The following is a 15177-nucleotide window of genomic DNA, read 5'->3' as shown; positions in this document are numbered from 1 at the left end:
ATTGTTGCTTTTATTAAAATGTTTTAGAGACTACTTTACACAAATGGCCTCCAGAGGATTTAGCAAATATATTTGCGCCTTCTCATTAATGATCATTTTCATCATTTATGAGTGGACTTCATTTTCAGAAAGTGTCAAAACTTATTTGGTGTGGATTCTGGTAACTGAAGTAGCTGATCATGCTAGATATTTTAATTTTGCAGAAGGAAATAAAGTTGGGTATGATGAAAAAAGTTGTCTGCCTCAGCTCTTTCTCTTCCTGTCTGCATAGTGGAAAGAGGAATGATTGTGTGAATATCAGCATGATATTACAAGTGCCTGAAAAACCTCTGCTAATTTGTTTCACAGCTGGAAACTGTTAACTTTAAACTCACTGGAGAAGGAGGACCCAAACTTCTTCTTTCCACCAGGGGCTTCACTCCACATAATCCTTCTTGTGAGACATAAATTTTGCTCACTTTTGAATCTCATTCCCCTGTACATTGTCTGACACACAGGGGTACATTCAATAATTACTTGCTGAATTAACAAAATATAAATATGTCAACTTCCTTTTCAGTCAATTTTTTTTGTTTGGTGCTGGGGATCGAACACATAACTACATGCTTGCAAAGACAGGCACTTAAGTTGCTGAGCTAAATACTCGGCCCCTCTTTTGTCAGTATATTAACCCTACCAATGGTGAAAACTGTAAGGAAGATAATTTTTAGACAATTATAAATGACATGTGTTTAAGATTATTTTAAAATATAGATTATCTTTGCTTACATTATATATAGGTTATGTTTTGTAATAATCATCTAAAATTATTTAGGTTTTATTATGGTCTCAGCAAACAAGGTACACCTGGAATTTAGAGCTTTCAGTGACAATGAGCTGGCTGAGGTACACATGCCTCACCACTGACACAGGGTAAGAATTACAGGAATTTCCATAGTTTCTAAGAGTACTCTTGCTCTTCCACTGAGCAGGTGGAATGGTCCTGCTGGAAGTTGGTGGGACCTAGTTATTCTTGGCCTTAACAACTTGACGTTATTAAGGGAGGCTCTCTCAAGGGCCTCAGATTAACTCATTCATTGCTGGGAATCATCTGCCCTTAGCTATGTTGCTGACTTCTTCAGGGTTTCTAAGTCATTGCTACAAATGATAGGATTCTAGAAGATAGTTTTTTTTTTTTTTTTGTCATCGATTATATGAGTTGGTTTTTTTCAAGAAAAGTTAGATTCAAGTTTGAAGTAACATAATTCAAAATAAAATAGAGTTTAAAAATTTAGAAATGTTATTGATAGACAATTCTTTCTGAAGCCATCATAGCTGTGTCAAAACCTCTTCACTGTACAGGATTTTACATTATTAAATAAAATGAAAATAGACACAGAAATATGATGATTCTCTAATCTTATTAGTGTCACTTGGTTATCAAGTATTTTGTTTTTAAAGTATATTAATATTATGAAGGGTCAAGTTAATAGTCCTTCAAAATTATTATCAGTTCTCTTTATTGTTAATTAAGCATCCATTCTATTTTGCATCTCTATAATAACATTTCTTAATACAATGACTTTTAAAAACAAACACTTCAGTGTTATAATAAGGCTTCTATAGTTAGCCTAGAAGCAAATAAAGTGATATCATGGTCTTTGTAGTTGCATAAATATATATTTAATATAAAAATTTTCTTATTTTCTGATTTGTCTGAGAATATAAAAAACAGGGAAATTTGCAGAAAATTATGCAAGGAATGTATCTTGTTGACCTTTAAAATAAGTAAACATTTTAAAATGAAAGTAGCAATATATAGATTTAAGTCTAAGTTCTACTTTACAAAGATAACTGATCTTAGTTAAGTGGGACATTTGAATTGAATTCCTCTTTGTAATCCTTTGTTATCACTGTATTTCCAATCAAATTATGAGAACAGTTTCTGCTATAATGGTTGAAATCTGATTCTGATTTCTTTAATCCATGTGTCTAATTTGGATATTGCTATGGGAAACCTGATTCAAGAGGGGATATATCAGATTACAGTTTTAAGGGGAAGCTTTTGTGCTGGGAATTGGAATAGGAGTCTTTTCAATATGTCCTAATTTAATTTTTGCCCCAAAAGCTCAATTTCAGGGACTTTGATTTGAAAGTTAAACTGCAGTTGGTATTTTAGGTAGACAGTGGAATTTTTTTTTGCCCAGATATCTTACCAGATGAGAGATTTATGGAGGATTAGTAAGGTCAGAGAAGTTTCATTTTTGATTGCATTGCATAGAATCTATGGTGAGGAGATAAAAGGTGGATTGTAACTTAACTTTGGGAGAGGATCATAATTTATTACCTTTCTGATGTGAGAAATTTTTATTTGTCTGAACAGCACATTATTACAAATCAAACAGAACTTTCACTGTAAAGTTTTCTTTGTTGTATGATTCAGGATGTTACTCTTCTATTTTAAGCTTATAGTAAAAATGTGATTTCAGAGTCCCAGTGTTCCAATATTCAACTATATAGTTCATCTTGAGATAGATGAAATGTTAGGCTCTGATTTGTATCAGCTTCCAAATTATTGGCTTTTCTCTCACTTTCTTCTTTGACTTTGCAAAAACGTCTGCCAAGGTTGGTTTGAGACCTTTTATGGCTTCTCTCACACACAGTCCCGACTCTTTTAGCCCTGCCCTTTGTCCTTCTCTCAGGGATGGCGATAACTCGATACTACTAGTCACAGAGAAGGAAATTGAACATCAAGGAGAGAAAGAAGTAAATGAGAGGAAAGCAATACCAGTGAATTTGCTTGGAAATTCCCTCTGGGTATTTTCACACAGAATCAGGTTATAAAAGCAGATAAAAATGTTTTATTGTTTAAGTTTCTTTGTCTGGAAGCATAAAAAGAGTTGAAGAGATGGAGGGCCATAAAGTCTAGCTTGAAAACAAGCTCTGGTAATCTCGTTAGCCTGAATACACTGCTGTAGAATGTCTTCTTTCTTTTTACCTCTTCTACTTGTGAAAATATTTCTGAGTTCTCTCTGAACTTTGAGTATCTGTGTTTCCTGCCTGCCTACGCCTTGTAACTCTGATCAGATTGCCAATTGTTTTACTGACAAAATACTAGACATTCTACCAGACATGTACACCAAATTTAAGATATATTCACATAAAAAGGACATTTTTATAAAGTCACCGTGTGTTTTACCACCATAACTTATTTTTATCATGACATTTATCACTATTTGGCATAGTCTTATTAGTATTCCTTGTGTCCTTCTGTTAGATACAAACTTTTATGAGAAGCACACTCTTGGATCTTTTCTAACACCTCAAACAGTGTCAGCCACATAGTAGGTTGGTTGAATAAGTTGTGGAGTCACCCTATTCAGCAGCGTCCCCAGTGAGATAGTGTCCTATCTTCAATTTGAAGAATTATCTAACTATTTAGAGAGTCATTTCTCTATGTCCAAGTTCTTGGGTTTTGCAGTTGCATGCTTAACAGGAATCTCACATTTAATATATCCACGGCATCCCTTCTGTCTCTCTCTCTCTCTCTTTTTTTTTTACTTTTTCTTGTTGCTAAGACAAAATACCCAACATCCAAAGTTAAAGGAGGAAAGGTTTGTAGAGGTTTCCATCTATAATTAGTTGACTCCTTAGTGGAATGGCCCAGTAGAGGGGTATCACAGGAGAGAAACAGCTCATCATGGGCAGAGACAGCAATAGCAGCCAGCAGTGACAAGACAGTGACCACAGCAGCTTCTTATTGCCCTTTTTATGTTCTAACCAGCTTAAGGCAGGTGCCAAACCAATCAATGGACTGATTTATTAATCACTCACCTGTAATCCCAGCATCATACATTCTAGATCTCCTCTGAAAAGGCCCCACTATGACTGCATGAAGCTTTTGGGGGACATCTTGGTACAAGCCATAACATCTTCTAATTTTTTAAACCAAATACTTTCTTAAACCCATGCCACAGTCATCTGATTTTTCAAAGTTACCTGATTTTTCTTTTGCCCCTTACTCCACGTATGCAGTAATCTTCCTTTATCTGTGGGATATATATTATGATACTCCTGTGATTCTTTAAACTGCACATAGTAGCAGCCCATACATACTGTGTATTTTCCTACACATTCCTATATGTATGATCAATTTTAAGAGTTACGCAAGGTAAGAGGTTAATAATAATAACTAGTAAGAAAATATAACAATTATAACAATGCACTCTGATAAAAGGAATAAAATACGGTCCCTTTTAAAATACTGTGCTGCAGAATAAGGAGACCTACTGTACCACTCATCAGGAAGTTCAGACACAGAGCTCCAGAATAATTCTGAAAGCTAACACTACTTGTTTCATCTTTCCATTTTCAATCAGACAACGTACCACTGTGTTACGCAGGCCTCTGCAAAAGCCAGGACACGTTCTCTCCATTTTCATTCTTACCCTCTGACCATGCATTCACCACATAGCAGCTACAGTGTTATTTATATAACAGAAAACACTTTAGAGTGACTTTGTTTTACTAATATGACTTTCATATTGTCCTATTCTACATCAGGTTGGTCTCCCTTATCTCACCCATCACCAGTTGCAGTGACTTTTGTTGTGGTCATCAACTAGGCCATGAGCGTGTTGGAACTCAGGACCTGTTGGATTTGCTGTTTTGTGTCTAGAAGGCTCTCCTCCAAATCTTGTCATTGTTGATTTTTGTTGTTATTCAGACCCTAGCTCCAATTTATAATAGTCTCCATCCATGCTCCATCTCATCCCCTAATCATTTTTTTTTAAGAACTTAAGGCAGAAAATGATAGCATGCACTGTACTCCCAACAGCAGTTCTATAAGAATGGAGAGCAAGGGCTTTGTCTTTTTTATCCCTGTTATATCCTTAGGGTCTAGGACAGTGCCTGGCTCATAGTAGTAGGCACTCAATAAAATACAAAACAGTGCATATGCCAAGGAACGTGTAGAAAAATGTATTCACAAAAATAAAAAAGATAGCTAAATTTTCCATAGATTTGAAAAAGTTTCAGAGCTTGTGTGAAAGTATCAACAGACCCAGAGGAAAAGAAGGGAACAAAAGAGAAATAGTTTTTGAACTCCTAGCTCACTAGGGAAAAGGCAAAGATAGGGAAAGCCTCTGTGTTCAGGAGACTGGAAGAGCAGTCCAGCGCCTGTGTGAATGGTCTTGTTATTAGTATGGACGTGCCCTTCTCTGGATTCCTGTGCTTTCCTGACAGCTGCCATTTCTCTGAGATGTTAGGGTGTCAAGTTGAGAAAGCTATGTCCCATAAATCTTAAGTTGCAATCAATGCTTTCTCTTCAAAAAAGTGAGTTTCAATTAAGTTTTAGAAAGTAAGGTTATCTTTGAGATGTAAATAATATGTTAACATTGTGCTAGATTCTGAAAAGCTGAGTACATTAAGTTGGAAATGTGCTGAGCTGGTGGTAAATGGATATCCGGGCTGCCCGTTGCCAGAGGAGGATTTTTGTCTTGTCTTCTTCACATCGAAGAGAAAATGCAAGGGAGTCTGGGTCAATTAATTGCCTGCCTGAGTGCTGCCCTATCTATCTCAGATAGCAAAAACTGGAGAGGGCCAACTCATTTGCTCTTTATGCAGCTCCTTGCTGGGGAATCTCAGGTTCACAATCCTAGAAACCATATGTATTAGTTTAATCAGAGTTTGGCCCCTAGGAGAATTAGAATGAAAGGAAGTTCTACAATTAGAAGGTGTGGAAGCAGATAGCTGAATAAACCAAGCCCTTCAAAAGGCAGTGTGGTTTGAGAGATTACATTCTTAGGGTATATAATAGGCTATGGTTTAAATTTCTAGATTCTTTCACTTAAGAGCTTCTATGTCTGAATTCTAGAGGAACGCAGGCTAGAGCTTTGCCCTCTGCTTTTATAAGGGCCTCACTATTGTGTTCTTCCTTACAACTGAACAAGGGATCAACCTCAAGTTTGTCAGAGAGCTCAATAGAATTGAAGCAAACGGTTGGATGAGAAGCTGACTTTTCATATACAATTTTTTTTTCTTTCCTACCATTTATTTCCTCTTCTGTCAAGTGGGCTTGTCAACTTGGTTATGAGTTGTTTATTAATAATTAATACTGGCCCCATGATTGGTCAGCTGAATGGGGCTGAGACAGAGCTGAGCATCATTTCTAGCATGGATGCAGAGTTTGCAAACTGTGCTCTGGAGCTCTGAGGGGTGAATGGATCTTGCATGTTAGGAAACCCAGCACCAGCAAGTGTGATGCATAAAGGGACCTTGAGAAATAAGTAAAAACAGCAGCCCTGAACAATCTGAACAATCAGAATTTGGTATAGAAATGATACACTTTATACCAATTTAATTTTATGCAAAATTTAAAAAAAATCACACAAGTATGTTTAAAAGACAGAGATAGGGTTGATGAAAAAAACAAACATATGTGAGATGTGTGAGGGGCTAAGAGGGCTTCAGATGTATTCCAGGAGAGTTCTATTGAAGTGCTAACCAGCTGATTGCCCCTTTGTGTCTGCCATGATTTTCTTATTAGAAGTGAGAATGGTTACATTGGCCTAACTTTGGTCTCATCATTCCTTAAACACAAATGTTAGAAAAATTCATAATCAAAGGTAATGTTGTATTTAAATAACTGTGATTCTTAACTAGAACATAAACTTTTAAGTAAGACTATCAGAGACATAAAAGAAGTAATTTTTGACACAATAAATAAAAATATTAGTCTAGTAGTGTTTTACAGGGTTTGTCAGGTTTCCTTCTTGTTTGCACTTAAATTTTCCCTTTGATCTAGAATTAGAATGTGTTTTAGGAAAGAAATGTACTATTGTATGAAAAATTTATTTTTAAAATAGATTTAAATCAGGTCTGAGCTTAGATGAATTTGTTGAAGCTAAGCTACTTTGAACTCTAATTTCTGAGTAGTACTTTGGCTGCATAAAGCAGAGAGTTAGCTGAGCCTGATGCAATGGACCAAAATGGTTATTAGATTATCTTAAATCAGAATGATGTGATAATTCATGTTGAAATTAGAGGAATTTGAAGTGAATTCTTCTTTTTCCTTTTATGCTATAATGGCTTCAGTTTAAATTATGTTATTCAAAGGGTACTGGAGCTTTCATAAATTATTCATTCGCAAAGATTTAGCTATTTCAAGCCACATCCCCTGAAACAGAATGGGTTGAGCGAAATGGTTTCATTTTGCTGAAGCATTCATAAATATGTCTTTGCCTTACTTCCTTGACTGCTTTGGGTGTGTCTTTGTTTAAGTGACACTTAATTTCTCACTACCAGGTTATCACATTTGATAGTTCCCATTTCTAGAACAACTTGGAAGAGTTTTTATCTCTCATTTTGATTATCGACTAAATTCAAAATTGTGATAAAAATTAAGATTGTACTTCTGGGAATTTCAGCAACTCTTGGATCTTCTTATGCAAGAGAGGCTTTCTTTAACATTTGTGATCTGTTTTCTTTTTATGGGTTGCCCTTCCATTTATATAAACATCCATATTAATATGGTTATCCTATGAAATATTCTTGTTTATGTATTTTTATTTTTAGGATGACTAAATATAAATTTGGAATATTTCTAAGTTTGCTGTTTTCTTGGTAGATTTTCATTACATAGACCAACTCAGTTCATTGTTGGACAGGGATGATCATCTGATAATCAATCCTCTATAACTATGACTTGAAAAAAAACCTTAATGGGTTGATAGTCAATTCGTAGGCACAGCTACAATTTGTAAGTAATTCTAAAAGTTTATATCCTGCAATCTCTTTGAAAGATTAACTCACAGATTGAAAGATTGCCACACTTCCTGGAATAAGCATTTAGTGTAGCTGGTGTTATTTAGTACAATATTTTAAAGCTTTGTTGAATTTCAAGTTCTGAGTTTCTTATCCTTTTCCTTTCCCTTCCATGCTTCATGTATCTTGATTATAAGTAACACTGCCCTTGGTTAATCTTGTGGCAAATGAGAATTGGAGGCAGGTGATGGTGGAGAAACAGCCTGTGTGACTTTTCCATAAGTGAAGCAGACCAACAGTGAAAAAGTAGCGGGATCATAAAAGTGCTGGCACCTGAAGTTTAGAGAGGCTAGTTAGGAGGAGGGCTGGGTGGTGAGGAGAAGCAGCACATGTGGAAGACCAACTGTGCACACATTTGGTAATGAAATTAAGGGGACCAAAAGGCAGTGGCTATAGCAAGTATTAGAATGATGAGAGTTTATTTCATGTTTGGGCAATCTGGAATATGTTTACCTAGAGGAAGAAGTGTGCAAGACTGGAGAGACTGATAATACAAAAAGGAAAGAATTAATATGACAAATTCTCGGAGGAGGTAGAATTGAGAAAATCAATAATGTATGTGAATCTGGGATGATGAAGTTGAGGGTCACATGTTCAAAGCCAGCCTGGGCAACTTAGCAAGGCCCTGTGTCAAAAATGAAAAGGGCTGGGGGATGTCACACACACACACACACACACACACACACACACACACACACACTTATACAAGAGGGTTAACTAATCAAGAAAGCAGAACACATTTTAAGAATCCAATGAGGCAAGAATTTGAAGATGGAAATTATGATGATTAATTTTATGCTATTTAATTCTGATGATTAATTTTAGGCTTTGATATTTAGTTTGATCAAATATCAATCTAGATTTATTGTGAAGGTATTTTCAAAGATGTGCTTAACATCTAAATCTGTAGGTTCTGGTGAAGTGGATTACTTTACATTGGGAGGGCCTAACCTAGTCATCTGAAGATCTTTAGTGCAAATACTGAGGTCCCCCAAGAGAGAAGAAATTCTGCCTCTAGAAAAGTCTTTGGATTTGAGACTGTAACATCAGCTCTTCCCTGGGTCTCTGGCTTTCTGGTTGCCATATAGATTTTGGACTTGCCATTTTAACAATCATGTAAGCCAATCCCTTTCTCTCTCTCTCTCTCTCTCTCTCTTTCTCTCCTTCTCTCTCTCTCTCTCTCTCTCTCTCTCGTCTCTCTGTCTCTCTGTCTCTCTCTCTCTCCTTTTTGGTTTTATTTCTGCAGAGAGCTCTAATACAGAGAGTTAGGATGGAGGGAAGGATTTTGAAGTTGCCTCAGTGAGTGATGTCAGTCTCTTTTGGTAAACTATGAGAATATGATGTGTGATGAAAGTGAAGAGAGGACTTAAATATAGAAACAGAAATGTTTCCATAGTCTGTAAGTGGGTGCCTGAGACTGTGAGTTCTTCTAGAATAAAGAGCCTATATATTCATTCTGCATCCTAAAACTATAGCATAAGAGTTGGCTTATGAAAGTGCTTAACAAATACTTACTGTTTGTCAAATAAGCTGAGGAAAGGGACTGTGAGGCCCAGCTAAGATTAGATACTGAGGTTCATGGTGAATCAATTGCCACAGTGCCATAACTTTCTGCATAAATGCTTGTTCTCTGGAGGTTGGATCATGAGAATCAGCTTAAGAAATGCAGAGTGTCAAGGGATTGAAGCAGCCAGCGTGGCAATGCATGAATTTTGAACTATGAAAATGACGCGCTGTAAAGCTCAGGCTAGGTAGAAAGGGGAAAGGAACCAGATGGGGATAATTGGTTTGAGGAAACTGGAAGGAGCCAAGGAATAAAATGACCTGCCGGAGGCAGTGAGCATGCTTAATGGGAGAAGTGGAGAGTTGGGAAGAAAAGAGGCATTCATCTACGAGTTTCATATTTCTTAGGATTTTGCTATCAGAGTATTTTTAAGTGGGCAAAGTAGGGGGAGGTGAATATTAGAATAAAAAATTTATTTTGCTAGCTATACATGTCTCAATTCCTTAATATTTAAAGAATAATTAACAAAAGAAAATGTAGTCCATAACTGTCTAGCATTTCTTACTTTAATTATGAAAACATGTTGAGAGTTGCACAAAGCACCTGTGAGATACTTTGCTAGGTGGTGGGAAATCCTCCAAGCAGAAACTGAATACAAGAGGCACCCAACCTGGAATCAAAAGATCCTGGTAGAGGCCCAGGTATGTTCCATTTGAGAGGTAAGTGAACTTGTAGCACTCATAAACATGTTAGTTTACAAAAAGCTATAGAGTAATGCCTTTTAGGATTATTGTAAAGATTAAGAGAAATGTATAAAGATTCTTCTTAATTGCGAGGTTTAAAAATTAGTGTTATTTTACAAATATTAACTAAACATGCTATTATCCTTTGAGGAACATTCTGTAATGAGATATTTTAAGGGGTTATTTTTAGTTATAAAGTAGCCTGATTAAGTGATAACATCTTAATTTTATTTCATTTTAAAATTACCAGTATTTCATATAACATTATTATTTAACCCAATATAATACAAAAAGGAGACTTAAAATATACTGTAATTCACCTTAAATGTTGGAGTTTTTCTTTCTTTCTTTCTTATTTTTTTTGAGACAAGTCTCACTGTGTAGCTCAGATTGGCCTTAAACTCATTGTGTGCCCAGGCTGGCCTCAAACCTGTGGGGCAACCCTCCTCTCTCAGCTTCCCGAGTGTGGGATTATAGGTATGTAACCACCATGTCTGGCAAGGGGTTTCCCTGTTTTAAAACTGGTAAATCTTATCATTCTTACTGTTCTCATCTTTAAGAAGAATATGCAGCAGATTGGCATATGTATTTAACTTGATTTCAATAAATCAAAGCCTAAGACAGTAGCTATAAATTATATGTACTCTGAAAATAACTATAATTAAGTAAAAGGATTCATTTTATGTTAGAGTTTATTCAAGTGTAAAGAAAAAATAGGTATCCAGTTAACTTATGTAATTGTTTTCTCAATAAACATTAATTTATTGTTTAAAATTAATCCTATAAATTCTGAGAACTAGGCTTTTAATAGAATTCCTATGCAGGTGTCAAGATACACTCTGAATTTACAAATCTTAACTTGTGTATTAAGATCCTCTGTAATCAACACAACATTTGATATGTAACATTTACACAGTTAACATGAAGCATGAATTTAATATGCACCCTGAAAGGGTTGCTGGCCCAGAATGGACATTGTAGCTAAAAAAGCCTCAGCCGGATTTAGGGAGTTCCTGCCTCCCCCGGCCCTAGAGATTTACCTGTAACCCTATACCCCCACCCTTAGAAACCTACCTCTGGTGCCAAACTAAGACCAATGGGCTACCTGTACATCCCTAATACCCCCTAGGTTCCACCCCAGGCCGAGGCTACTTATGTGCCTCACTCCATGTGTTCCAGGGAGAGATCACCGGCCCCGGGGTGGAGATTCCATGCCCCAGGGGGTCAGGGATGTCTCTCTCCGCATTCCCAAAATAAGGGTTACTTATATTTTATACTTCTTATCTTTTCAGCCACCACTGCCGGCCAGTCCTTCCCCCTCTTCCCCTTGACAGACCTATCAGATGTGTTCCATGCCAGCCCGCCCCCTCCACGGCGCCGGGCACAAGCTGCTGTTCCTCCGTGGCGCTGGACGTGCACCGGGCGTGCACCGCTGCTGCCAAACCCCACCCCCTTGCACGGTAGCAGCTGAAATACGTTATTTCCCTGCGCCGTCTTAGCGCGTCATAGTAGCGTCTAGGTGGGATCTCTGCCCACCCCTGTGCACTATGTCCCAGCGTTCGCCCCTCCCACTCTGCATGTTCCATGTCAGCCCGCCCCTGCCTGCTGTGTGGTGGTGCTCATCTCGCCCCAAGCACAACTCTGCTCTCTTCCTACAGGTGCTATCTATCTCAGTGTTTCAAGCTGCCTTAAACACTGTGCGTTTCCAAAGTCTCGCGGCCCCGCTCAAACATTTTTTTTACAATTTAGTTCCACTCAAGAGAGGCTATTTTTTTCTTATAATTTTCCTACCATTTATTCAATATTACTGGCCACCTGATAATTTTACCAGCCTGCCTGCCTTATAATCTTAAATGCCAATATTAAGCTCCTATATACTTATTTAATTCTACAGATAACTTTTACTATAGTCCAGATATCAAACAACAAGGCAAAACTTGACCTTCAAGCTCCACAGAGACCTTGATATGGTTGTTCATATTTTAAATAACACTTACAGTTCTGAGACAGACAAATCTACACAAGGTGAAGCTACCTGCCCCCCGCCATGGGCCACACTCAAATTCATCATAAGACATCAGACAAAATCCCCCATCCTGGCATTCTTCAAGATCTTACTCCAGGGCTGTTGGGCTATCCTGGCCACCAGAGAGTGGCCGGGCCATCCTAACTTGTAGCCCTCACAGGTCACTGCCAAAAACCTCACTCCAGAACCGTTGGGCTATCCTGGCCACCAGAGAGTGGCTAGGCCGCCCTAACTTGTAGCCCTCACAGGTCACAGGGGCCAACCGCCTTAGTGGATATCTGTCTCAGAATCCAAGTCACATTAAAACTCTCAAGGTAAGACATTCTCTATATTCGTGGACATACGAGGCCACATATACAGAGTTCTTACTGAGTTTTTAGGCTAATAAATCCACAATGTCTCATGGAGTATTAAAGGTCAACCTATGCCAGTTACAAACAGGGCCTATTTTTGTACAGGTCCCAGTCCTAAATCTTAAAATGCTTTTATTCCCTTTTAAAATGCCATCCTGGTTTCACATCACTCAGGCCCTAGATCTCACCATCTTTTTGGTACTCATCTCTGCCTTACGACTCACAGGTTGTCATGTTTTGTTATCCACTTTGGTTCTTAATTTCTTACATTCTATTAATAATCATTTCTATAGCAGGACTCTCTAACAGGATTGCCTACAGACTCCAACGTCATATATACCAGAGACAAGCGTTACCTACCTACCTTTTAACTTTTATGCTTTCATATGGGGGAGTAAGCACCTCTCATAACTTCACTCCTCCTAATCCCACGTTTAATTTTTCAGAATTCTGCCTTGCCATAAAAATGTTCCCACCTCAACGTCATCCTGATAGAATAACAGGTCTAAATCAAAGACACCTTTCCCTCTACCTCACTTGGGTCCATAACTATGACAGTGCCATGTCTCCTCATAACATCTTGTCTCTTTGTTTTTTTCAGTCTAACATACACGCATTCACCAGTGAAGTTGTCCTGGCTAAAACTCCTGGCACCAGCTTCTACCTAGACATCAACCGTCATCCCGTCAATTTCCCTGGACCCCAGTACGGTGCCCTCAGCCAGCAGGAAGTAGTTAAAGAGAGAAATCTTCACCCCTTTTCCTAATAATCATAAGATGGGATATGAATGGGTTGCTGGCCCAGAATGGACATTGTAGCCAAAAAAGCCTCAGCCAGAATTAGGGAGCTCCTGCCTGCCCCGCCCCTAGAGATTTACCTGTAACCCTATACCCCCACCCTTAGAAACCTACCTCTGGTGCCAAACTAAGACCAATGGGCTACCTGTACATCCCTAATGCCCCCCTTAGGTTTCACCCCAGGCTGAGGTTACTTATGTGCCTCACTCCATGTGTTCCAGGGAGAGATCGCTGGCCCAGGGGTGGAGATGCCACGCCCCGGGGGGTCGGGGGTGTCTCTCCCCGCATTCCCAAAATAAAGGTTACTTATATTTTATACTTCTTATCTTTTCAGCCACCACCACTGGCCAGTCCTTCCCCCTCTTCCCCTTGACAGACCTATCACACCCAAGATGCTGTTTAATAAATCATACAGGACACATCACAGGATGTACAGTAAGTATGTTTTTTACTCTGAGCTCTGATGCAAGGAAGCTTTTCCTTCCCCATGCCCTTAGATAGTCCCCTCTGCTCTGGCCTGATTATCACCAAGAGTCAAATTCACATCTTGGCAGGAGGCAGGAGGAAGAAGCTGTATACACAATCTAAGTAAAGAAAAAAAGACTTCGGGAATCTCACGGCAATTTCTGAAGTATGAGTTAGGAGATAAGCTGAGCAGTTGCACCAAACTCCCCAGAAGGGAAGTTTAAATGAAATAGAATTTTTTCTCTCACATAACTGAAATCAAGGTAGGTGGGTAGTCCAGGGTAGGTAGTGAGACCAGCCAAGGTTCCTGGGTGGTGGAACAGCACAGCGACCGTCAATGTGTGATTTCTTTTTTAAAGGTGATGGGGCGTCCTTTAGGTGTCCTATTTCCTAGCCATCAGGAGAAGTGAAAAAGGAATTCAAAGCCTTTCTTTTTATGAATGGGACTCAGAAGTTGTTTATGTTGCTTCCTTTTGTGTGGTTTGCCCAGAACTCACATGCTTTTCTTTAATTTCAAGAAAGGTTAGGTATTGTAGTTTCTGTCTATGAAGATTTATGCCCTAAAATTGGTAGTGTCATTCTTTTATCTTCTCTCTCCCACTGCTAGCACATAATCCATAAATGAGCTCAGGTAGTTCAACTTCCAAGTGATTTCCATTGTTTTTCATATTGCAAACAACAGTGCCTCCCAGCCACCATAACCTCTGCCATGATGACCTCCTAGCTGGTTTGTGTGCTTGTGTTCTTGCCCTACCCAAGCCATTTCTCATGTAGTGGCCACTGATTTTTAAAAATATAAATCAAATCATCTCTCCTCTTTTGAAGTCCTTTGCTGTCTTCCCATTGCCATAGATTAAAATCCAAACTCTACGCTGTGAGTCACTAAGGCTTGGTAAAGACCTGACTGACTCTTGCCTTCCTGATACTGTCCTTGTGCCCATAGACTTGTCCATTCAGTGTCCTGGTCATTCTAGCTGCCACTTTTTTCTAGAACGCAGTGGCCTCTTCCCTCCTCAGGCCCTTGCATCCACTATTATTCGTCTGGGAAGCTTTCCACTGGGAGCTCCGCCTGGCACGCTCACTTGCATTCCTTGGCACGCAGCACAAATGTCAGCTATTCTGAGAATGTTTCCTGATGCCCTTTCATAGCAGCCAGGCTTGTTCCTAGTTACTCCCTATCACATCACTTTTATATGAAAATTTCAGTTATTTACTTATTGATTGTTAATTGCTCGCTTTTACTGAATAATGGTCCTCAGGAGGATAGTCTGTTTCTTAGATTCTGGCACCTAAAGGAATGCAATAAATGTCTATTGAATGAATAGCTAGATAAGTTGGGTGCCCTTTGTATAGATGTCTCTCTTTTATTTTTATTCTTTGTGGTGCTGGGTATGAACCCAGGGTCTTCACAGTAAGCTACATTCCTAGCTCTTTTATATATTTTTAAAAATTTTTATTTTATTTTTTTTTCTTGGTAAGTCATGGT

At 38.4% G+C, this 15177-nt stretch overlaps 1 long non-coding RNA gene across 1 annotated transcript in view; it reads left to right on the top strand.

Annotated features, from left to right (window-relative positions):
- The first annotated feature begins 10815 nt into the window (after positions 1–10815).
- Positions 10816–15177, top strand: part of LOC134473959 (uncharacterized) — a 152229-nt gene continuing 147867 nt past the window's right edge. Inside the window, exon 1 of the long non-coding RNA XR_010044465.1 lies at positions 10816–13661. This is a non-coding gene — a long non-coding RNA (uncharacterized LOC134473959). The remainder of the gene's footprint in view (positions 13662–15177) is intronic.

This window comes from Cavia porcellus, unplaced genomic scaffold (assembly GCF_034190915.1).
Source record: "Cavia porcellus strain 051 isolate PalLab524CR breed Dunkin Hartley unplaced genomic scaffold, mCavPor4.1 scaffold_29, whole genome shotgun sequence".
NCBI classification, from domain to species: domain Eukaryota; kingdom Metazoa; phylum Chordata; class Mammalia; order Rodentia; family Caviidae; genus Cavia; species Cavia porcellus.
The sequence above is the reverse complement of the archived record's forward strand: the minus strand, read 5'-3'. Positions and strand labels throughout refer to the sequence as shown.